General features: G+C 44.5%; 1 protein-coding gene across 11 annotated transcripts in view; it reads right to left on the bottom strand.

The window, feature by feature from the left end:
- Window positions 1–25,942, bottom strand: part of CHL1 (cell adhesion molecule L1 like) — a 125,730-nt gene that overhangs the window by 58,643 nt on the left and 41,145 nt on the right. The window contains exon 4 of one of the 11 annotated variants that reach the window (XM_039734330.1): window positions 11,016–11,111. The exons of 8 other annotated variants lie outside the window; for them this stretch is intronic. The gene's annotated coding sequence lies outside the window, so the exon portion shown is untranslated. Of the gene's footprint in view, window positions 1–11,015; window positions 11,112–24,387; window positions 24,521–25,942 lie in introns of those variants that run through there. 2 more of the 11 variants (XM_039734331.1, XM_039734332.1) reach the window with 2 other exon arrangements.

Genomic DNA, 25,942 nt, shown 5'->3' with positions numbered 1-25,942 from the left:
CCTCTGGCAGTGGGAAGCCATTCCTGTGTCCTGTCCCTCCATGTCCTTGTCCAAAATCCCTCTCCAGCCTTCTACTTTGCAGGTACTGGTAAAATTGCTAAGGTCTCTCCCAGTCCTTCTCTTCTCCTTTTTCCCGGGAATTCCACATCCTCCTTTGTTGTCAGGTGGGCTCACTGCAGCACCACTTGCACCAGGGATGGGGGCACCAGCTTGCCCAGGAAAACCTTTCTTCTGCAGCACAAATGAACATGGATTGCTACAACAAATGTTGCATTTGCAACCCTTCTCTTCCTTCTTCTTCTCCCCCCTCCTACTTCTCTTTCTGACTTTCTATTTGCTTTTCTCTGCCTCAGGCTTAAGTCAAGTAATTTGAATTCACTGCAAATACTTATCTGTAGTTCCTTACCTGCAATTCATTATTTACTGTGCTGTTCAGTTAATAGTAAATACTGATTGCTCTAAGGACAGCTCATTTGTTTGTTTAATGAGCTGCCTTTAACTTACACTGAGCAAATCTTTCAAACTATCAGTATTTCCAAGGAGCAATGGAGTTCCAGATTCTTTTATTACACCCCCTTGCTTCCAGAAGGATGCCATAAAAATATTGGACAACCAAACAAGAAAAAAAAGATTAAATTTCTTTCATTTATCTCATCAACCTAGTGAACAATTTTCCCTACATGTAATTACTGCATTAAAATTGCTCATAAATAGTAGCAGGATGACAGCCAAAATTCCCAGATTACTGGTCTACCGCTTCCAAGAGAAATTATAATGCGCTACTAAATATGGCATCAACCTCAGCTCTTTGGTTCCCTCTTCAAATATTCCTTGTTTAAGTCCTGTACACACAAATCTTGAGGAAATTAATGGATCCCCACAGCTTAACACTGGTGCATCCCCAAGCGAAGCTTTTCATTAGCTAGAACCAAGTTTAATTTCTCAGTGACATGGATGTTACAGGACTGGTAAATATTTGTAATTAGAAATTACAGCCTCCCATGTGGCCTCAGTTATGGAACAACAGGAAAAAAAATCTGGGGGGGGTGGGAAAATATTGCTTTCTGGGAGGAAGAAATAAAAGTTTGGTTGTTTCATGATTCCACATGGAATTTTTCATTGTTAGAACCCTAGATACTGAGAATTTTAAACTTTCTGTACAGAAAAACACAGACCCTCAAGAAAACACTACATTTAACCTGAAGCTGTAGAGAAGACTTCCAAAATTAAGTAATATAATTAAGATTAATAGTTTAAATACAAGTGTGTAATATCACATAACAGAAAAAGTTTTAAAATATAATAATATATATAAAACTAAAATAGAAGTTCTAAATAACTAGTCCTTCTTTACCTTCTTCTTCATAAGTTTAAGAAGTATTTTATAATTAAACAAAAAAGCCCACATTACGAGACATAAGTAATTAGTCATTAAGTTAAAAGTAAAAATAAGTGTCATTTCTTAATTAAATAGTTTTTGCTTAAAAAAACTTACAGAAATAAATACAAAACCATTTTATAGCTTGTGAATAAAATACCATAAAACTCACAACTTATAAAACTGCAATATAAATAAGAAATAATAAACATCTAAGTCCAAACACAAAATACCATCTCAAGAACTTTTAATGCCAACCCTAACCCAAAAAAAAAAAAAAAAAAAAAAAGGAAGAGAAAGGGAAAAAAATCAGGAGCTCCACTGCAAAGCCTTCCAGCAAATGGAGCATGGAAAATTCACCAGGTAAGGAAAGGAAATGTGCTCCAAACGTGCTCCAAAGGGTTCCCAGAGCAGCTCCCAGCAGAGGGACAGCAGCCCTGGATCCAGGGATCCAGGCAGGGAGCTCACAGCAGGAATCCATCACCTGGGAGCTTCTCCACACCTCCCAGAGCTCCCTGCTTCACCAATTAGCTGGGAAAGGTGGAGATTTCAGCTGCACTTCTGCTGTAAATGCTGCTCCAGCACCAGTTTTTATGCAGCTATAGATCTTTTCTTCCCCCTGAAAACCCCCTCAATGTGCAGAGTCACTCAGGGGTTTGGAAAAGAGAGGGAATATTCATAAGGACCCCATTTTATTTCAGGTGTCAATGTCACCCATTGCTTTTCCCCTAAAAGCTTTTTGACATCCCAGTGTCAGTGCCAGGGAGAGGACAACCTTCACTTGACTCTTCCCCAGTCACCTATTTTGGGATGTTTTCAGCTCTTAAAAAAGCAGCCCATGCATATGCTGGAGGTGATTAAAATAATCACCCAAATCAGAAAGCTGCTCTTCCTTCCATGGCAAAGTATTTCCAAACCCACTGCAGCACAGAGATATTTTTGGTTTAGATGCAATTCCCCTCTCAGGAGGTTTAGTGAGAAAAGTCCATGCATTATTTATCTTACCAAGGACTTCATAAACATTAGTGGACAGCACATCTAAAGGAAAAGTTTCCAGTCTAGCTACACAACTTCAGCATTATTTCACAAAATTTGCGTGTTTCCACTGTGATTGCAACTCTTGTGCCTTCCCAATTTTGTAATCCATCAGTCTTCCAGTTTCCAAAGCAAAAAAACACTCTAAAAATGGAATAAATATAATAAAAAAAGAAATACGTACGCAAGGCTGTAGCACAACACAGCAGTAAAACATTCATCTCAATAAAGAGCACAATATAATTAATTTCCGTGAGCCAAAGTTTTAAGGAATAAACAAGAAATTTGGGAGGCCAGCTTGCCAGGTCCTGGCTGTCTGGGAGAGCAGGTCAGCCTTGGGCTGGGCAGGGTGACAGATGGTGCTGTCCCCTGGCTGCACTGATGCTGAGCAAACTCCATTTCTGGTGTCTCTGCTGGAGATCTGCCCTGAGCTGAGGGGAAGCAAGAGGTGCATGAGCATCTTGGAATGCAAAGGTGTGACCCCAGGAAAAGGCAGCCAGCGCCAGCTCTGCATTCCCACAAACACTGCCTTAGCTGCTCCCAGCTGTTCCCAACAAAATCCTGAAGTGCAATCCCCTCCAGTCTCATCAGATCACAGCCGATGCTCTGAAATGGTTTAAAGGAGCATAAATGATTTCTCCTGGTCATATCTGTGCCCACATAATGGCCCAGCACCTGGGAGAGCTGATTTAATTGGTTTTGTCCATCTGGCACTGAAGCACTGAGCACAAGGACCACATTTCTTAGAGCTTTCCATGGCTTCTACACACACACAGGGATGGAAAGATGAGGAAATGGGGTTTGTAACCTGCAAGGACACTCAGGAGCTCAGCCACGCCAGCCCCATCAGACCTACTGGAACCTCAAAATGCCTCTGAACAGCACTTGCAATAAGGACTCCCAAGAAAACCCAGAGTGGAAATCAATACCTGCCTTAACCCCTTCATGGCCCAAGGAATAAATGTGGGCTGTGGGTGGGCTGTTGCTAATGATGGACACCTCATTAAACTTCAGTGATGACATTGCTGACATGGTACTTCCCAGTAAATTAAGATAACCACACGGTCACTCCTTCCAGCAGGAGCACACAAACCTGCACCAAATTCTGCCCTGATGGAAGCTCTTAAATATCTGAGCAAACACCAACATCTGTATTGCTCTGAGGAGAACAGCTGGGACATGGGACACCAGCTGACCTCACAGTGGCTCAGAGGGAGAACAGAAATCCTCTGTCCTCCTGCAGCTATCTGGGCACTTTCTGAGCCACATCTGCTCTTTAATACCAACAGGTCTTTCCTCCCTAAGTTTAAGTACCTTTTTCTTTTAATTAATTGCTTCCCTGCTCATCCTCACTGCACATAAAACTGCTCCTTCTCAGTTCATGTTTGGACTGGGTTAACTGGGCAGCAGCTCTGAGCACTGGGCCACTAGAGCAGCTCCTGTGACAGACAAGTTTAGGTCACTAGACACAATCTTTTCCCAAGTGGGAATTAATCCATATTTTTACATTCATCTTCTTTAATCCTTGCAGTTCTAATGTGGCACCAACCTCTCTTTCAGGGGAAAATCTGGATTTAATGTTGTGTACTCGACGTGGATGTACCACATCCTGCAGCACAAATTGCTTGTGGAGATGTTGTGCAGACTTCTGAGAAACCCACAAGTATTTAATTAGCAAGTTCCTAAGGTATTTAGAGTAGAATTAAAAGCACCATGCTGAAATTTTAGACTGTATTCCTTCACTGCACTATAAAGTGCACTTTGCATAATTCCTGTACAAGCCACCATAAAATAAGGGTCTGCCTTTGCATATGCACATTTACAGATGTAAGAGCAGCCTAATCCCCCACGTGTGTCTGGTTTATCCCCTCCACCTGAAGCCCTGGCCACGCATCATTCCTTTTTTAACCAATGAAAACACATAAATTATTCCAGCACGAGGTGATAACTCTGTAGCAGAGGAATGCCATGACCTACAAACACACAGTGACCATCGCCCTCCCTGCTGGTCACAAACCAGATCTGAGCTTTGCAGACACACCTGAAAGCACAGCCTGCTAAAAATTCAGCTGTTGTCTGAGGCTTTTGCCATCCTGCATTTTCCTTGAGATGCTACATCTCCTAAACGAGTTTAGCACATTTCTGGCTGAAACTAGTTTTATATTAATTGAGATTTTCAACAGCCATTAGCATTTCAGCTCATAGGTCAAGCATGAAGCAGAAAGCAAAGGACAGCAGCAGGTGGGGTGGGTGATGGGGATGAGGCTGTGGCAGCCAGGCACAAAGGGAAGGGAAGGAAAAGAAATAAAAGCAGGCTGCAGTTTGTGCTCAGATGACACTGCCAGTGACAGCCTCTGCCAACAGAGGTGATGCAAATTCCCCAAAATTTCAACACAAATTTGCAAAGGTGCCTGCTTCTTTTGTACGCTCATCCTGCCTCTTTCAAAACACATAATAATAGGAAAATCATGAGCTTTCTCCTGTTAATACAAACAAACATGAGTTCTAGTAAAGCAACAGCTCCCTGAAGCAGCCCTGCCTCACCTGGAGAGGCTCCCCTGGAACCCAGCACATGCCCCAGCCAGTCTGAGCCATTCCAGCTCCTGCCTGGAGCACAGCCCTGGCACACACAGAGCCAGGAGAGCTCCACCGACTGGGAAACGTGGGCAGGGATGTGCCAGGCAGGGCTCTGGCAGGCCTGGGGCTAATGAGATTGTTCAGTCAGCAGAAAGCTCAGGGAGAGCAGCACAAAACTCACTGCAAAGGCACAGCCAAGGGCTCCCGGGGATTCTGCCACGGGAGGAACCCTGCATCCTCTCAGGTGGCAAAGGAGGGGGAAATTTACACACCCAGCCCCTGATGGGCTCCAGTCCAGGCACAGGAACCATCCCAGCTCCAGGAAAATCACCTGACAAGGGCAGAAACCACTGAGGGTGATTCTCACAGGGTGGGTTTGTGCTTGCTGGAGAGCTCCCTGTGCTGGTAATGAGGTAACAACAGGAACAGGGGGGAAGGGATTTAATTGAAAATAAATTATCTCTATAGCAGAAAACAGCTATTATTCCCATTCAGTCCATTAAGGATCATCTTTGCCTGCTGCAGCCCAGGCAGGTGAACTCACTCAGATGTACAACGCTGGCAGTACTGTCAGATATCAAAACGCCTAAGTCTGAGCTCCCTGCTCCATCTGTGCCAAGAAAAAAGCACATTCACAGAGCTTCTCTGCCTCAGGGACCCAGGAGATGCTCAGTGCATTCCCAAAACCTTGAGAGAAAAATTCTGGTGGGCTTCACACAAAAAATCTTAAACCCCAAGAAAAACTGACCCCAAAAGTGCAGCAATCCCCTCTCTCAGTTTTACTCTGCATCTCAGCACAACAGCAGTGAAAGTCACTGGGACACTACTGCGTGTTCCTAATTTAAATTGCAGCCAGTGACTCGTGACCAGGGAGAGTTTCACAGCAGGCAGGCTCTGTACTCTCTGCCTGCCTCTGATTCTCCTCCTTCTGTGTAATAACAGAGATTAGCTCTTTCAGCTTCCTGGAGGATCTCCCCACACTTGCTTCTCCTGATAAGTCAAGGCTATTAAGCTTCCAACATTTTCTACATTGCCAGAGATACAAGGGATTACTTAGGGAGAAAAAAAAAATCGAGTGCAATGCAGTGATTTCCCACAGACAGTGCATGGGAGTGTTTGAGGGTATGAGTGAAACACCATCCACATCTCTCTGAAATCCTCATGTGCCTGAGTGGACAGCCAGCAGCATCTCTCACTTTGGGAATCTTGGGGTGATTCTAAATGAGGATCCAGTGGAACTCAGGCTGCCAAGGCAGTAGCACCACAGGAACTGATTTATGGCAAGAATTGTAGGATTTGGTCCAGTTTGTGCATTAGGAATCTGAGTAGCAGAGCAAACAGGATGGCATTAGAGATTCATGGATAATTCATCCTGATTCTGCACTTCCTACTTTCCCTGTTTTCACCTGGAATCTCCAACAATTTCCTTTTACCATGAAGAACTTCACAGCTCAACAAAACCCCCAACAAGGCTAAATAAAAACACACATCCAGCAGCCCAGCCCACCAGGGGAGACACTGTTGTTCACCTGCATTTTTTAGGAGCTTGTTTTTTAGAGACTCATGAGAAAGATGGGACAAATTTTTCTCAGGATCTCCAGGGAGGAAGGAGCTCAGAATCATACCAGGAGTGCCTGAGACATTCTCCTGAGTAGCATAATGCTGCCATTTATCTGGTCATCATTTTGTTCTTACAGCTTCTGTTAATGGAAATGTTTTTTGGCAAAGCTTTCAGAGAAATCAAGTTGTTGATAAGGCGAGGATTATTTCTGAGCACAGCAGCAATTTTCTGTACTTGCTTTGGTAGTTTTACCATTGTAAGGGAAAAGCATCATTCAAAACACTCCAAACCCCAATGATTTTCTAGCTGCAACAGTTGCTTTTCTCCATTAACACCTTTTTTTTTTTTTCCAAGGCACTAAATCAAAACATCCATCAAGCACACTGAAGACAGCTGGCTGACAATATATTGAATATATCTACTGTAGCTGTGAAAGAAAGGGAAGAGACTCTGTAATTCTGCTTCTGTCTCCTCGGGATCCACATTCATCATCCCTTTCAGCATGGCAGGGTGCAGAGCAGCAGCTGTCAGTACCTTCAGGTGATCACAGGAGATGTTTCATCAGGCACATCACAAACCCAGGGTGTATTTTAAGGCACAGTTGATCTTTAGAGGTACAATTTGACTCCAGCTAGGTGGCTGAGCAGAAAACAATGAGAAAACAACACAGGCAGCAAAACACACTGTTCAAACAGCCTGAAAGCCTTGGGAAAACAGGATTGCTTGGAAAAATATGATTTACCTGTTTACCTAGTACCTAGGGAAAATGTTTTGAAGGAAATTGAGCAAAACTAAATCTATTCCCTCTTCTCATGAGGGGTTGGTAAAGTATCTCCCAAGGCCACACAAGAAGGTTTAGAAACAACCCAGAGAAAGTGCCCACTAACTGCAGGGCAATTTAGGTACCTGCTTTTCCTGTACTCTTGGTTTTACCTTTCCATGGGAAGAGCAGAATCCACTCACCTGAACCCCACCACCAAATATGAAATCTTTGTTTCAAAAGCTGGAGTTGCTGCTGGTTCCCCCTGATGTGACTTTCTGAACATTGAGCACAAACCCATTAATATCCCCTAGTTTTGGGAAAAAAGCTCCACTCCACCTTGCTGGAAATTAAAGTAAATAAAATCAAATTAGAAATACAGCAAGTAAATATCAGGAGTGGAAAGTTCTGCATGAACAATTAAAATCTGCTGAAATGATGTGAAACTGCAAGGGGAAGCTTCAAGCTGAATGTCAAACAGCAGCACCAGGATTTCACTGCCCGTTCTGTCCACAACACCAAGTTCTTCAGAACAAGGGTGGCTTTTGCCCCCCAGCCCACCTGCAGAATCAATGATTTGCACAGTGGGAGAAGTGCTTTCCATGCCACATGCATGAAAACTGCATTACAGACTTCATCCAGAGCTCCTGCAGCATCACACACATTGCTCTGCCTTCTTCTTAAAAAAAATAAAATTAAAGAATAAATTGTCAATAAATTGTCAAATTGTTTACATCTCATTTGTTTCACATACCGGATAAATTTAATGCACTCTAATCATTATCTCACAAAAACTAATTATGTTGCTTGTAAAAACTAACCAGAAAGTGGCTAAAAACCCCTAAAAATATCACAGAGAGGAGTCAGTTATGCACAAGTATATACATACATTTGTCTCTCAAACACCTCTGACTGAACTTCTGCTCCTTCCCTACAGCCTTGAGCCTGGAAATGCCCCCAGAACATGGTAGAGAGTGATGGATTCACTCCCCATGGATCTGGGAATTCCAAAGAGCTCTCCTGGCACAGACCATGCATGGACACCTCACATCCTTTCTCCTGCCCAGCCCAAATGCTTGGTCAAACATTTCTTATGGAGCTGAAACTGCAGCTGGGAGCCTGTGGGATGCTCTGAGGTGCTTCCTGAAGAATGGGACTATGTTATTATAAATAACATTTCATGTTCAGTAAATGAACTTTCGAAGTCCAGGACACAACGTGGCAGATGCAGAAGGTGCAAAGGGAACTCACCAGGCTCTGGTATTAAATACAGAAAACTCCCCATGGCTGGGGCAACAAGGGAAGAAGACAGATTTTTGTAAGGAGCTGGAAAGCCTTTGAGTTTCAAGACTGAAATATATTAATTGCTATGAATTTATGAGGTTAAAGTTATCTGGAAAAGTCATGCATGCATAAATCAAGAATCTAAAATTATGATACTTCCTTCTTTACTCCTTATTCCAAGATAATCTGGCGTAGTTTATGTCCTGCTGCAGTAGAGACACACAGCTACCTCTCCTTTAGCTCCCTGAAGCTAGAAAAGAGCTAATTCTGTACCTACCAAACTCTGATTTATTCTGCATGGCAGAAAAGCCTTCCTCATGAGACATTTTACACCTCAAATACAGCAGCAGGTGATGCACTGGCTTTCCTGACATTCTCCTCTGTAAAACTCCCAGAGCTTGAAGCATCCTGTTTTTGCAGCCAGGCAGAGAAGGAGCTCATGGCCACTGAAGAACCAAAATGCAGAAATGAAACCCATTCCTGCAATTACAGCACAAGCCCTTGGAGCTTTCCCTTCCACTCTCCTTTTCCTCCCTTTATTTAGCTGAAGTTATTTAGAGGACAGATCTCTGTTTAAGCAGCTGCTGCACAACTAGTTGGCCCAAGCAGCTTTTTTAATTAAATATTTGCTGCTGTGAGAGTTTTCTCTCCCCTCCCTGCTCTCCTTGTGGACAACATTTGTTCTTGCAATGATAAGAGGAATCAGCCTCCAAGGCCTCCCGCACTCCAAGCCCCTGTCCAATGGTGTGAAATCCCCACAAAAATTAATTTTTATGATAGGCATCATGACATTTTCCTATCAAGGACAACCATCAACAATGAGGAAAAGAAATAAAGCTTGCTGGGATTTAATAATGATTATTAAATTATGTCATTTACATAATTAGACCTTAGTACTAACTATGGCACATCTCTTTTATGGCATGGTAAATTGGCAGAGCACTTCATAAAGAGATTTTTGGGTTTTTTTCCCTTCTCTCCCACCAATTACAGAGGAGTAAATCAGGTAAATGATATCACAACCCATACTAAGCAGGTTTACACAGAGACAAGAAATGGAGGCGAGTTTCATGACGTGAATGAGAGAATTCTTGAGAAATACGGATTTCAAACAGGTTTCTTACACATTTGCTGCTCTCAGAACTTCTTCCTAGTCAGCAGCCAGGCCCAGCAATGCCTCTGGGATGTTTTATGGTATTTCCCAAGCAGGATCAGGGAAGCACTGGGTTTACTCTGCCAGAGGTGTGCACAGAATTGTTCCCTCTGCTCCTCCCAGCAGGTAACCCTGGGAACAGCATTAAAGGCAGCTGCCTTGACCCAGTGCCAGCAAAGCTGGATTTGATGGGGAAAAGCTCCACCTGACGTTTCATAAAGCAGAGGTGGCTTGACTAATTTTTGCCAGGTCCAGGTGTGACTGAGATTCTCACCTATTTCCACAGTGGAAACAGCAGAGCCAAGTCAGTGTGAAAAAAACCCAAACACAACTCCTCATGAGAGCCAGCTTGGCACTGGAGGTAGGAAAGGGAAACAGAAATGTGATGCTTTTTGAGCAAAGCGGTTTCAACAGACACTCAGGGTCCCACTGCATGCAGAAATGAGGAAGCAGCAAGGGATGAGCTCCCTGTGAGGGTTGGGATGGAATTCCCAGAGCAGCTGGGATGCCCCTGGATCCCTGAAGTGTCCAAGGCCAGGCTGGACACTGGGGCTTGGAGAAGCCGGGGAAAGTGGAAGGTGTCCCTGCCATGGCTGGATGAGCTTTTATGTTCCTTATGTTCCTTCCAAACCAAAACCACTCCATGATTCCGTGGGGCTGAAGGGATAAAGAGCTGAGAAGCAGCAGCACAGAGGAGCACAGGACTGGAGTGTGAAATGGAGATGGAGAGAGGGAGGTTTCAGGAAAAAGGAGGCAGCAGGAGGAGCACACAAGGAAATGAGAGCAACAGCAAACGAGGCTGGTGAAGCTTCACCAGGCTGGGGGGTAAACGAGGCTGGAGCAGCTGCTGCTCCACGTCTGTGAGCGAGGAACACATCCTGGGAGAGGGATGGCTCCGGAAAAATCTGGGAATGCAGCTGGGCAGGGATCAGTGCTGAGCAGAGACAGGCAGCACAGGGACTTGGGAGAATTTGTGAGGCTGGAGCAGAAACTCACTGGGGACGAAATGAAAGAGAGTCTGGATCTCAATCCCTGAGCAGGGAACTGGGGAGCCTGTGATGGCAGTGACAGTCTGGGGGGATCAGAGAGCACAGCAGCAAATTCTGCATTTGAGAGTATTTCAAACCTGCCTGAACTCCCCAGGCTGGAGACACAGAGGGAATTTATTTCAAAAAGAAATATTAGTATCATATCACCAAGCAATTTAAAAAAATATATATAAATAAGATACATTAAGGCAGACAAGACTGTACAAAGTGTTCAGTACCTGTGCACAGGAGGACTCAGCCCTCATTTACTCCACTCTACACCAGGGTGTATCCTCTGAGGACAGCACAGATGCTCCTGACTGACATCAGCTTCACTGGCAAAGAAGAAATAAAAATCTGATCTTCTGTTTCCATGGGAAACCTGTCAAATTCCACTCATGCACCACAACACCTCGCTGCCTTTCTAGGAACAGAAGCAACTGGTGAAGAAAAACAGGGCTGGGACCACTCTCTGTTCCCTGTCTCAGGAAAAATCTTTCGTGGGGGGATTGATTAATATGATTTACATATTTATAAACATCACCAAAGAACTGCAATGCTGTGTGCTTCCTGAGAGGATCAGAAAATCAGAAAAGAGTATCCCCATTCCCTCTGCTTCCCTCAGATCCATTCACCATAAACCAAAGCCACTGCACTCTCCTGGGCACCAGGCAGGTAAATCCAAGCTGACAACACACACAGATCCTTCAGATCACTGCAGGAATCAGGGAAGCCTGAGAGCTGTTCTGAAATGCCCCTTGCATTATGGAGCAGCCAGAAATTTAAAAAATAAAGAGTGAAGTATCCAGGTGAGCTTCCACCCCCAGGAGACCTCTCCAAAATCCAAGCACTGTCAGGCTGAACTCACCAAAGCAAAGACAAGTAGGATTCCTCCTTTGGAGGCAATTCCTTCAGCAGCTCCCAATCCAGGTACACATGAAGGTTCTGTTTCATAATTGTGTCTGCTTTTTTTTTTTTTTTTTTTTAAATGTAATAACAGTATTTCTAATTTTGCAACTTTGGCTTTATTAGAGTGAAAGTTGTTTCCATTCTCAGCTTGGCTAATGTTTAAATGGGCTCCCAGAAGCTTGCTGGGCACAAAGGTTACCACTTTCACACTCAGAGAAATCAGTGTTTTCAACAAATACTTTAAGCTTCTCTAATCCAGGACAAGTTTGGGCATCCCAAGCGTCTGGGAGTGCCTCTCACCTGCTGCAGAATCAGCTCCAGGGCTGCTGAAAGGAATCTGCAGGTGGGGAGGAACCATTCCAGGAGCTGGATGTTGTCTCTATCAGCACCTCTCCCTATCCAAAGGGACAATCCAGGACTCCAGAAAAGGTCCAGACTGGTGCAAAGTGGGGCTCATCTGTTGTTAGACTGGGGGAGGAGCATTGGCAGGGGCTGCCCAGGGAGGTTTGGAGAGCCCATCCCTGGAGGTGGCACTCAGTGCTCTGGGCAGGGGACAGGGTGGGGATGGGGCACAGCTGGGACTCAGTGATCCTGGAGGGTTTTTCCAAGCTCAGTGATTCTTTGAGTCCTCTGTAGATGGGAATAGTGCTGCAGAACACATCCCAGAGCCTCACCCAGCACCTGCTGCTGACCCCTACACCCCAGAATATTCAGCTCAAACACATACCTGCACTCTGGGGCTGACCTGTGCCACTGAAAAGCCCCTGAGCAGCAACTCAGCCACAAACAGTGAGAGGGTGGCTTTAATTTCACTGCAAATCTGGCACTTCCTCTGCCCCAGCTCCTCAGGGATCACAGGCTGAAGTGTCACCTGCAGGGAGGAACGTCACCAACCTGACCCCAAAGCCAGCCCAGCAGGTGACAGAGGCAGGATCCCACGTAACACCCACCCCAGCAGCTCTGCCTGGGAACGTTTCACTAATCCTGAAGCACAAAAAGACTTCAAATATCTGTCAGTCAGGCTGCTCCCCGCTGGCCTCCCCGCAGCCTCGCAGCCTTGCTGGGAGGATTGTTACTGAGATCACCAGCGCTGCCAACGTGCTGAGGAAAATTAAACCCCAGCCCTGGAAACAATAGCTATTACAAAGTGTGTAACCAGCAGGAGATGGGATGAATGGTTGTAATTCCAAGGCGTAGAAAGCTTTTTAAAAATGTCTTTACTCTCATCCATACTTCTTTAATATTTTGCTGCTTAATAGTGGCGTTTTATAGCCAGGTCATAATTTCAGTGAGGTACAAACTTGTGGAGTATAATGTCAAGCTATGTGGTAGAGTCAAGTAAACATTTGTAGTAATTATATGCCCAGGAGATTTCATCACCTCGCAGAATTAACAAGCAGCTCAGTAAATTACATATCACTCCATCTGCAATTGCTGCATCTCCAGCAAAGAGCTCGGCTCCATCTCCAGCAACCCTGACACGACGTGTCAGAGCACAGCGCAAACCTGTCAGCCTGTTGTTGTGCACTCCCATCAGCCACCACCTCACCTCGCCAAGCTCCTTCTCAAAGCTTTGGAGCACAATTCTCCTTCCAGAGAAAACACAGTAAAAAGAAGCAGTTTGCTCACACCTCGTGATTCACGCTAGGATTTGTTTTCTCTTTGGCTTCCCCACGGAGAAACGTTCAAAGGGATGAGCTCGAGGTAGGGGTGATCCCTAATTCCAAATGGGTGTCTGGGAACACTGAGATGCTCCGAGGCTCAGGAGAGGCAGGCTGCCTGTGGAGCTGCCTGCCCAGGCAGCAGCAGCCAGGTTCTCAGTGCACACATATGTTCCGAAAGCGCTCGCTCTGCACAAAGCTCATTAAGAGCCCTGACAATCATCCTGACGGAGCAGGAGCCAACAGCTACTGCCTCTCCTGCTGGAAACTCAGGGAATGAGAATGGCTCTGAAGATTTCCAAGGCAGAAAATGCAGATTGCTTTTAAATGTCTCTTTCTGGACTCCCCCAGCCATGCCAGGTTACCAGGCAGTGATTACAAACAAGCTCCTCGATTAGGAATTTGAGCACAGCAATAAATTGCCCAAGCAGCTGCTGCTCTCTGGCTCAGAGATGAGTGCCCTTTAGCGTTTGCTAAAGTGATTTCCTACAAAATATCTGCCATTTGTCAGGCCTCTACCTGGAAGGTGGAATACACTTACAGGACTCGCAGATTCATCACTGGCTAATTCTGTTCTCTGAACAGCACCAAACAAAAAGGAGACAATGCTCAGCCATCAGCTTCTTTCATGTCTTACATCAGTTTTAAGACAGTGATTACAGAGAATCGAAAAGGGTTTGGGTTGGGAGGGACCTTAAAATCCATCTTGTTTGACCCCTTGCCATGGCAGGAACACATTCCACTGTTCCAGGTTGCATCCAGCCCTGCCCAGGGATCCAGGGGCAGCCACAGCTGCTCTGGGCACCTGTGCCAGGGCCTCCTCAGAAGAATTTTTTCCTAATGTCCCACCTAAACCTACTCTCTCAGTCTGAAGCCATTCCCTCCTGTCCTGTCCCTGCAGGCCCTCGCAGAAGTCCCTGTCCAGCTCTCTTGGAGCCCATTTAGGCACTGAAAGGCACAGTCAGGTCATCCCAAAGCCTTCTCCAGGCTGAGCAATCCCAATTCTCTCAGCCTTTCCTCCCAGCAGAGCTGCTCCATCCTCCACATCACACCTGAACCTCACAGCCCTGGGGCTCCACGTAGGAGAGGCTGCTCCTCTCCAACCCTCCAGGGATGAACTGAGCCCAGCCTTGGCTTTGCACCATCTGACCTCTAAAGGGACAGGAGCCAAAAGGCAGGGACCCAGCCAGGGATGTGAACAAGCTGTAACAGCAGCGAGCTCCTTTCTGACACTGGAGTTTATCTGTTCATTTATTTCATTTCCCTGGCCAATTTAATCCTGCTTCTAACCTTGCTGGCTGCAGGAGTGATGTGCTGGAACCACATCTCTGAGCACAGTCAACATTAACACTCCAGCATTGTTTTCTTTCCCTAAATGACTAATTTATACTGTGCATTCTCTAATACCACAGCCATCTGCCAAAAGGTGTTCAAACCATCCACATTGCAACAGACTCTATTAATATGTATTAAAAATCACATTACAGTTGACATAAGCCATTTCTGTACATGCATATGAAAAATACGACTATTATGTTTAAAACTTTCAACTAATCATGCATCACTGGTTTTCTCCCTCTGAGTTTATAATTTAAATCTTTAAATGTTTCATAGCAGCCTCATCAAGCCAAGATTTCTGATGGCTGTGGAGCTGAGACAGCCCATTAGAGGAACAACAAGAAAAGGAAAGAAGAAAACAAATAGGAGCCTGGTTCTGGAGGGGGAAATAAGAGAAATTATTTATAGATGGCAATAAAGTAATAATAATTAAGAAATAATGTGCATCTGCTTCCTGCATTGTTTCCTATGACATTGGTCACGGTGCAGGGATGGGGTGTGACATAAATCTGTCCAGAAGGACATGGATGGCCAGCAGACAGAGCAGCAGTGACAGATGACATGCCCAGAACAGACAATCAGAGGTGACTTTGTACAGGCCAGCCCAGCACCAGTCCTGCTGAAAGCTGTCTGAACATCAGACCCCATCCAGCTCCCCAGCCCAGCTCTGCCTTCTGCAGAGCACAAGAAACATTCCCTGATTTCTCTTTCACTCACAATTTCAGGGCTTTCACTCAGCACAGCTCACTGAAAACCTCGGGACTCAGGAGGCTGAAAGCTCTGAGCAGCTGAAGCCCAGAGCAGGGGCACAAATCCCCAATCCCTGCAGGACACCAACTCCTCCAGGCATCTGACACGGTGGGGACCAACAGTTCCAGGGGTTTGGATGCTCTGCTCACATTAAATACCACCAGAAATCTGTCAGCCCAGTCTCCAGGGGTAACTTGAAAATCCCAGAATGGGTTTTAGGTTTTCTTTTTGTGTGTTTCCCCTCAAGAATTATAGAGGCAGATCCTCCTGTGGAAGCTTTTATTAGACTTGCTGAGCTTTTTCCCCACCTGAATTACCTTTTGTGAATGTTAATTACTGTCATTACATTTATTGTCTGTCAAGCACTCACCTCCATTACCACACACTCCCCCAACCAAAGAAACAAATTAAAACAAAATTAAAACAAATTAAAGCAGGTCAGGAGAAAAAAACAAGGAACACAAAACTGGGTGCCATTTCATAAAGATTTTTTTCCCAGAGATTCAGATCCTTTCCCCCTTTGCTACAGTCCTCATTTCCAAACTATTTCAGCCATCTTTTCCTGTAAATGTCTTCCAGAACAACTCTCCAAGAAGGAGTGTACTGCTTCTCTCCATGACTGGATAAAAACCTCTGGATTTTCTCCTGAGTCCAAATTTTGATCCCAGCCTTTCTTGCAGAGCCACTGAATAAAGCACCAACTACTGGAATCCAAAGTGCTGCCAATAAATTATTGCCTTTAAAGTTGGAAGGTGAACTGGGAAAGGGGACAAACAGAAACAGGTTTTTCTAAGGAGCTGGAAAACATTTGAGTTTCAAGACTGAAATGTATTAATTTCTATGAATTTATGAGGTTAAAATAATCTGGAAAAGTCATGCATGTATAAATCCAGAATCTAAGATGAAGATATTTCCTTCTTTATTCCTTATTCCAAAATAATCTCATGTAGTTTATGCTCTGCTTCCTTTGGTGACCTGGTACCTATTGAATTTTCCAAAGTTGTTCATTGCCCTTAGCAAAAAAAAAAATCCAGTCCACTGAGGAAATCTAACACCCACATTCAGGTTTGATGAATAAAATACACACCAAAATTCCAATCCTCCAGGGTTTTTTTTTGCAGTGTTAGTTGAAGCAATTTACAGAAATATTGCAAGGAAATTAATTTCAAATGAAACGACACCAACAAAAAACTCCACCAAAAAAAAACCCAAAGCAAAACAAACAAACAAGCAAAGCCACCAAAAGCAAACCCCAACTTCTTTCAAATGTATTTCATTGCAGATATTGAAGCTCTTTTCCCTGGATGCTTGTAAAAATGCAGTTAACACACTTGAAATGCATTTGAACCACAAAACATCAGCTGATGTTCAAGTGGTTTCAGACCACTGTGCAAAGGAGCAGACCTGAATTCCTCCCCAGCATCCTTCCAGGCAGAAAGGTGATACTGTGATTCATTTAATCTATCAGAATAATGTTTAAATATTAAAAACGCTCATCTCCAAGTTCACTTCAATTATTAACACTTGATTATCTATTAATTGATTGTATTATTTTTTCATCAAGCGCTGGAGTTTGTCCCTAGGATTGGTGCTATTCCAGCTCCTCCCTACACCCTGACTTCACCCATGCCCTGCTCCTGGTTGTAAACACAACACCCAGGAGTGAGAAATCAGCATTTGGGTCAGAAATCTGGATTTTGTGGAAGCTTTTTTTTATATTAAATGAAAATATCTTTCATTTTATCACTGGTTCAACCTCTTCTTTTTTTTTTTTTTTACTAGTCACAGCCAAACTCCAGCCCACAGAGAACAGCAATCACCTCTCCAGGTGCCTGCTGCACTGCACGCCTGCCTTTGCACAAACCTAACAGTCTGCTTTCAAATCAAACTTTAAATTAAATCATTTTGCAAATTATTTAATCACACAGAAAGCAGAATGTGCAGTTTCTTTCAGGGGAGATCATGTCTCTGATGTAGAATTCCCTTTAACCTGCCTGTGAGGAACTTTGGACTTGAAAATGCCCAGACCCACAGGATGCAACTTCATAACAAGCCAATGAACACAATCCTCATAAATAATGGTTATAATTCATAAATAAAATCAACTTTTACACCTTTTCCCCATCTTAAAAATCCCATTTTCATTACTGATTTTCAAATTGCTGCTTATTTCCCTCAGCAGAAGTAAGACCACGCTGTCAGGGAGTTACACCACTGATAACTGCGGTACCTTAGTGTGAACTAAGCTCTGAGTAAAAATTCCCCCAAAAACAACAACTTCCCCCCCATTTCTCAATATTCCATGAATTTTAAACACAGGCCATGTTGCACAGGGTCTGGAGCACCCTGGCACAGTGGAAGGTGTCCCTGCCATGGCCCTGGATGGGATTTAATGTCCCTTCCAGCCCAAGCCACGGCACAGTTCTGTGACTCTGAAACAAGCAGTGACAGACAAGTGGCCTTCAGGGAGGAGAGAGCCCAGAGCCAAAGCTCACCCCGGAGCCAGGCAGTGCTCAGGATGCATCCCAGATCCCATCCATCAGCAGGGCCAGCCCCAGGAGCTGCTGAGCCAAGGAAGGAGCCACAAGCAAAGCCCCAGTGCCCTTCACACTCAGCAGCTAAAAGGGTACAAGTGGAGAGCAGGGAGAAGAGTTTTGGAGTTCCAGCACATCAAAGGCTTAGTGACATTGAAGTAATAAGAAATCATGAATATTTAACTCCCAGCTCGTATTAAAAAGCCTATTAATGTTTTATTTTGTCATCCATAATGAAGCAAGGAATTGGGCCAGTGGTCCTTAATGATGTCTGTGGTGCACGAGGAAAATTGCTGGGCCAAAAGCAAGGCAGGAGCAGGGAGATGAGGGCCATGGCAGCCTGGGCTTGGACTCTGGCAGCCTCAGCCACAAACCAGCACTTGTCTGCACTCTGGGGAAATTTAGGAAGGTGGAACAGGAGCTTGGGGCAGGATGATGTGGATTACAAAGTTCAAATCTGACCCTGTCACCGAAGCCCTTCCCTTTCCCACATCACTGTGGTGTCTTTAATTAAGGAGATGGTTTTGGAAATTCTCAGAAATTCAAATTCCAGCTTTGACAGACTTTACCTATGGTCTTACTGAACTTCTCTGTGTCATGCTGCTCCTTCTTCTTCCTGTCTTGGACACCTGCTCGTGTTCATACCATTCTCAGGATGGGACCTGTGTGCAATGAATGTAATCCCTGGAATTCCCACGGATACACAGTTCTATTCTAATAACAGTACATGAAACCACAGCCTTAAAGTACTATTTAAGCCTTATTTTGAGATGCATTTGTCCAAAAATTGCCCGGAAATTCAGGCTTTTAATTACAAACAAAAGGATGCTTGAACCAGCCTTGTCAACCAAAAAGTTGTTAACCAGTTCACAACTGTGACACGGAGGTTTAAGAGACTTGATAGCACCTGTGATCCTGTAAAAATTATGAATTTAACTGTGGAAGCCCCAAATACGATGAGTAAGTGCCCAAGGTATTCATCAAGGTGAAATGAATGGAATTCTACACTTTGGAAGACCTGAGCAGGGCACACATCTGCTCTTCACTCAGCTCCCAGCCTCCACGGGCTGCCCAGTGCAGCTGAAGTGACACCAGGAGGACAGCAGTGACAATCACTGGGGTTCCTCACACTCTGCTGCTGCCAGGGGCCTGGGGGAGGACCCACAGAGGAGCTCCAGCCACAGCTCCAGCCTGGAGGGACAGAGCTGATGGAATCAAACAGCTGAGATAAAGCCCAGGGTTGTCCCTCCTGCAGCAGTCAGTGACAATGACACCACACAGGGCTCTCCAGTGCTCCCTTCCTCCTGGAAGAGGTGGGACAGGCAGGATAAAGTCACACTGGCAGCACTGATGCTCCTCTCAGTGCAGCGTCCCCTCCCCTCCAATTCCTCACCCAGGGAGTCAAACCCCTTCTTATTCCTCATTCCTTTGGTGCTTTTCCCTCTCTCATTCCACCAGAACCCAGACAACAAAACTCCATCCATCCATCCATCCATCATTCCATCTATCCATCCTTCCATCCATCATCCATCCATCCATGATTCCATCCATCATCCATCCCTCCCTCATCTATCCATCCATTCCTCCCTCACTCCACCACTTCCATCTTCTCCATCCATCCATCCATCCATCCATCCATCCATCCATCCATCCATCTTCTCCATCCATCCATCCATCCATCCATCATCCATCCATCCATCCATCCATCCATCCATCATCCATCCATCCATCCATCCATCCATCCATCCATCCATCCATCCATCTTCTCCATCCATCCATCCATCCATCCATCCATCCTCTCCATCCATCCATCCATCCATCCATCCATCCATCCACCCATCCCAGCACTGTGTGTAACCAAGCCTGGGGACACGCCTGAGTGTCACAGACCACTTCTACCAGTGCAGGTTTCACTTCCCCTGCTGTAACTCCCTCATTTATCACACCCAGGCCCGAGCAGAGCAGAGCTGCTGTGCACATCCCATCCCTGATCAGAGCATTTACCCACAGGAGCCTCTGTGGGTAATTTACCAAAGATTAGGGACTAATTTGACCAAAGGCTTCCCTGGAGAGCAGCAGTGCTCCAGTGCAGGAGGCACAACTGCTGCTTATCCCATGTCAGGGATGAGCAGGGAAAAGGTTAAATCTTCCTGCTTTGGGTTCTCTCCAGTTTAAACTGGCCACTAATCCCTAATAATTTAATTTATTTGTATTAATGAACCAGGGAGTCAATATTTGCGTTAGCCGATTGCACAAAATAATTTGAAATATTTCCTCTAAATCTGGTTCAATTTCATTTCTTAATGCTAAAGCACCTTTATTTCATGAATACCAGGAGCCTAATTAATATTTCATGCTTATTACTTAGGCTCAGCCTCACAATAATCAGTTCCTAAACCCAGCTTCCACAGGACTCTGCTTGGAGTATTTAATCTTTTGGTATCTGCAGTGCACCTCTGATTTGCAATGAATTTACCCCAAGCTGATTTCTTTCTATTCTCATACCTGAACCCTTCTTGTTAATTAAAAGAGAAAAACCAGTGTATTGTTGTCTCTGCAGTTTGGGGTGTTTATTTCCTCTTCTCCTTCTCACGTTCTTCCTCTGCACTTTTTGCCTACAAGGCACAAAGTACTGAGTGATTTCCAGACACAGAGTTCCTGAATTTAATCTAAATTAAGCCCCACATCCAATTTGATAACAAATCCCTGCAATGGAACTATTCACACTTGGTAAATACTGCATGATTGTAATTACAAAGCTAAAAATCATAACATGAAAGTCTTGATTAATGCTTCAAAGCAGATTTCCCAGCATTCTGTACATGAAATCCATCTGATTCATCCTATATGTGATTGCTCTGTTTGGCCTCAGGCTAAAAAATCAAATTTTTCAAACTATTTCTTCCCACTATAAATGTTTCTGCTGGGAAAATTGGCCACTTTCTTTCCTTCTTTCTTTCCCATTTAAAGGTCTTTGAATTGAAGCCATACAGCCAATAAATACATTTTGAGTTCATTATGTTCTGGGAACACCAAGGTGGTTTTTACCAGCAGACATCATCCCCGAGTGGAAATTGTGACTTTGGGAAGTTGAGTTGCTAAATTTCAAAGGATTCTCCTATAGGAAGGATTAACAAACGGCTTTTTTTTTTTTTTTCCCTAGCTGAAAACAGACTTTTCACCTGCTAGTGAGGAAGAAAATTACAGCAGGAAATGCACCATTCCCACTCCCAAACACCCAGAGAAAGCTGGCTGAACCAAAGCCAAATAAATTCAGATTTATTTCCAAGTCTAAGACAGAATAAAATCACCTTTCTGGAGCTGTAGGAGCATCCTTCCAACTTTTCCTCCTGGGAAAGAGCTGGATTCCCACAGCCTCCTTTTGCAGGAATCAGCTCTGAGTATGAGGCTGAGCTTTCCACCCTGCCAGAGCAAATCTGGGCAGCCTCAGCCCATCCAAAATGCTGCTCCTGAGAGGGTTTGGGACCCTGCACTGCTGATAATTAACATCCCCTCAGAGCTGAATTCCCCACCATGAGGTGCAGAATTTTAATATTAAACAGCCATGGGGGGGGAAAAAGAGGGAGGGGATGGGAGGAAAAAAAAAAAGAAAAGAAAAAAGGCTGCTAAATTCTTAAGTTTTGGTGCCTGAAGGGGATGAAATCCAGTCTGGAAATATCAGTTTGGACAGTTATGGACAAGGCTCTCAGAGCTCGCTGTCAGCTCAGACAGAGGAGCTGAATATTCATAAATTCCTCACCCACCACTCAGAAATTACTTTTCTTTAACCCAGCAAGCAGCAGCTCTGCTGGCAAACTGTGGGGGAAAATAAGATCCCACCTAAGCAGAGCTTTTACTGTGCTTTTTCCATGGATTCTGGGCAGAGTGTACAGTGAGGGGGTGAGGAACCCATGGTTTCAGTCACTGCCTTCATCAAATTTCATTTTTTTGCAGCAGAAAAAGCCTGCACAAGGAGAATTAAAGCTTCTTTTATGGAAGCAGGAGTGGAAAAAAATCCCAAGCACCCCAATGCTCATGGAAAATAAGGTGAATTCTATTAGAAATGTCAAATCCATAGGCACTAAAATTTCCCCCTCAGTGGTATTTGCCTTGCATTCCACAGATAGATGGGAAAGATTCATTGATTTAATGCACAAAATTATTGTCATTAGTATGAAAACCTAAACATGCCAGTGTGGGGCATTCTGGAGCTTTGCCCTCCTGATATTCCTGTGGAGGATATTTATCCTGTTATTCCTTTGGAGAAATGTCAGCAGAGGACTGAGCAGAAAGGAAAACTGGAGGACTGATTAAACCACATTTAAAACATGAGAACATGCAAAACGGAGTATTTTCCAGGCTCATTAAAATAAACCTTAATTACAGAACCCAGTTTATCCGTGTCATCCAATGTCACAATACTTCAAGGCAGGTGATGAGGAGAAAAAGGCAAAAATCCCCAACAACTGCATCCAGCAGCAGAGCAGCATCTGCATTATTCATCATCAGCCGTGCAGTGACAGATCCAAAATAATTAGTATTATTCACATTAACTTATGCAATTCCCCTGCCTAAAGAAAAGCCATAAAGAAATGTAAAGTAATTATAAAGCAGAGATGCTCTGGACGGGCTGGGAAGTTTTGGTGGAGCAAAGCTTGGCGGGAGGAGGAAGAACAAAACTTTGAGTGGCAAGAAATGCAGTTGTCAAAGGAGGAAAGTTAATTAATGGAAAAGTCTGGTGTGTACCTCACAGATTAGGGAAACCTGCAACTTGGCAGTAAAAAGAGGGGGGGGAAAGGGAAACAAAAAAATAAGAAAAGAGGAGGAAAAAATAACACCGGAGGAAAAAAACAGAAAAGAAAAATCAACAAGATATAAAAAAGGATACAGAAAATATTTTTAAATATATATCTTATTTATATTCTTTTAGTCTGAGCTTTCATGACAAAAAGCTAGGATAGAGTCCTATTAAATGTGGCACAGAATCCTGGAATGGGTTGGGTTGGAAGGAATTAAAGCCCATCCAGTGCCACCCCTGCCATGGCAGGGACACCTCCCACTGTCCCAGGTGCTCCAGCCCCAGTGTCCAGCCTGGCCTTGGGCACTGCCAGGGATCCAGGGCAGCCCCAGCTGCTCTGGGCACCTGTGCCAGGGCTGCCCACCCTGCCAGGGAACAATTCCCACCGACCCTCTTCTCTTCCAGTCCAAACCATTTCCCTTTGTCCTATCACTGTTTTTTCCTGATGAAAATCAGAGACTTTTATCCCTACAAGGATCTCTGTCTGAAAAAACAATTGGCATTTGCTTTCTGTCCATACAGAGCCAAAGGTAGAATCATCACTAAAGTAACATCAAAGTCAGCAAGAGATCCCAGCAGAGTCTGACTCTCACCTTCAGGAGGAATTGCAGGAAACTCCAGCACAGTTTGGGTAAATCTTCAGAATCTGGAAGGGCACTGCCTCGATGTGCAGCTGTCCCCATTTATTACAAAGACAGAAAGAAGCTGCTTTCCCTCAGAAGGAGCCAAAAAGAAAAGGAAAAAAAAAAGCTGCCAGGCAAAACCTGGCACATCCCAGAGCAGCCAGATCTGGAGCTCATTAGCTGGGACTCTGCACAGCCCTGGGGATGCACCTCCTCGTGCCAGCTGGGAATGCTCAACCTTCCAAGTGGTTGTGGTAGGACACTGAAAATCCAAGCAGTGCTGGAGAGAATCTGATTTTCAGCAGAGGAAGTCAGTTTTCTGCAAGGTCCACGCAAAGCACCTGAATCTGAGTTTTTCAAAGCTCAAATGCATCAGAAACACACTCAGCAAAGGAAAGCTGGTGCATCAGGTCAGCAAACCTGTGGCTAAAAATCTCATTCCTCTCTGAGCCAGAAGACAGAAAAGGTCAAAGGAATGGTTCCAGTAAAGGTTGCTTTAGATGTGTTTTAAGAAGCAGAAAGTACCAGGCACTTGAGAATAAACTCAGATGTCTCAGCTCTGCCCGTCAGCTCTGAGGGGACACCAGGCACAGCTGAGAGACTGAGAAAGCAGGGTTTATTAAGAGAGAGAAGAAAAGAAAAAGGACAAAGAATCATAACAGCAATAACAAAACCCACAAAACATCTGAGCTAAGACTGGAATCCAGAAATCCTGCCTTTGTAGACAAAAATCCTGACCTTACACAGAGATGAGCAATAACCAAGGCTCTGAGTTACACAACTGCAAAGAGACCAAGGGAAGGTAAAAACCAAAAAACACCAACTCAGTCTTGTGGGGACACATCACAAACATCTCCCAAAGTGCTCTGGCACCACCACAGCTCCCAGATCCTGCCCTGCACACCCTGATCCAGCCAACATCTCACACCTGCCCCTTTCAGGTGACACCAGTCATCAGCCAGCCCTGAGACCCCCAAACCAGCTCAGAAATTCCAAACCTTCCTGGGGCAGCCTCTGTGCTCCTCCTCCTCACTGCTCTGGATGGCTCTGGAACCTCTCTTGTCCCCTCATGCTCCTCCTGGGTTGATGGCACCTCCTTTCCTCCAAGATTTCCTGGGCAGCTTCCCCAAGGGAGCCTGACAATTCCAGGGAATTTAATCTGAAATGCTCTGCAGATGCACCGAGTGGCCATTTAAGCAGTGACTCATCTTCTCTGGGAGCCTTTTAAGGAACTGGGCTGGCACATTTTCAAGGCACATTTCTTAATCCCGAGTTTTGCAATTTGCAGGGTGATGCATCCCGGAGCTGGGAATATGGCTCAGATGGCAGCAGAACCACTTCTGTAGCGGAAAAGTGTTTAGCACCAGATTTTCCTGTATGTGGCACTTGCAAAGGGTGATCCTAAAATATCTGAGTTTGTCCTTCTGCCCTATCTCAATTAACTCCTCTTTTAAAGGGAGTCAGCTGAACTTGGCCAAGAAAGACATAAATTCTGTCTTCTGTTACAGCAGAGCAAATGATATTTTTAATGTTTTTTAATTAATTCCTTAACTCTGCTCATTTCTGTCTCAGACTCTCAGAGTTATCTGAAACTTTTCCAAATATTTTTGTTTGTTTATTTTCGGGGTTTTTTTTGTAATTACCAGCATCCTATTCCCTACACCTGCCTTCACCTTCTGGGGGTTCTGTTAAGATCAGCTTATCAATAAATTGTATGCAGCCAAATTACTGAAAGAACCATCAACCTTTGAGTAATTAGTGTGTAAATAATTAACACTCAAGTAAGATCACTTCCAACCAGTCCATCCCAGGCTATGAAGGCCTCTCACACAATTTCTCTTAGATCATCATGAAATGTTTCTACATCTTCATTTTTCCACCTCAAGCCTGCAAATTACAGAGAGGATCAGGTTCTTTCCAGGAGGATCTCGGGATTCACCAGAAGACCCTGCACCAATCTATGGTGTATTACACCTTTTTTATCAATTACATTTCCAAAGAGTAAATTGTTTTTGTTATTCTGAATTTTCCAGCAGAAGTCAGCGTGCACCTGCCTGTGCTACGTCACCAAGCTGCTGCTTCTCTGCACTTCCTGGTGGGATAAAAGCCTGGAAGTTCTTTTATCCATCTTTTCAATGGATTGCAGATGGGTGAAAGTGGCAGACTTGGAGACAAAAAAACCCAACCCAACTGAGTCAGAGAAATCTGATGATTCATCCAAAGCCAAGGGAAGAGGAATGAAAGATTTGCTGCCATATCTTGCTGTAAAACAAGTAAATAATGCCCAGTGCATCCAGGTCACTAATCTGGGCAACCCAGCAGGGAACTGCACAACCTCCCCACAGGAACAGTCACAAATTAACAATCCCTAATCACTAATTAAGATAATGCCTTATGTCACACTTCTCAATGAAACGAGGTATGATGGAATTCTGGAGGGATGAATACCAAAATAAGATTCCAAAAGGAACTCAGGGATGAGAGCAGCTTGGTCCCCAAGGATCAGGGTGCCAGCCTGTGCTCTGATGTCAGAGCTCCTACCTGAGCATATTT

This window comes from Passer montanus, unplaced genomic scaffold (genome assembly GCF_014805655.1).
Source record: "Passer montanus isolate IOZ18808 unplaced genomic scaffold, ASM1480565v1 scaffold9, whole genome shotgun sequence".
Taxonomy (NCBI): domain Eukaryota; kingdom Metazoa; phylum Chordata; class Aves; order Passeriformes; family Passeridae; genus Passer; species Passer montanus.
Note: the sequence above shows the minus strand (reverse complement) of the source record. Positions and strands in the feature narration are given on the sequence as shown.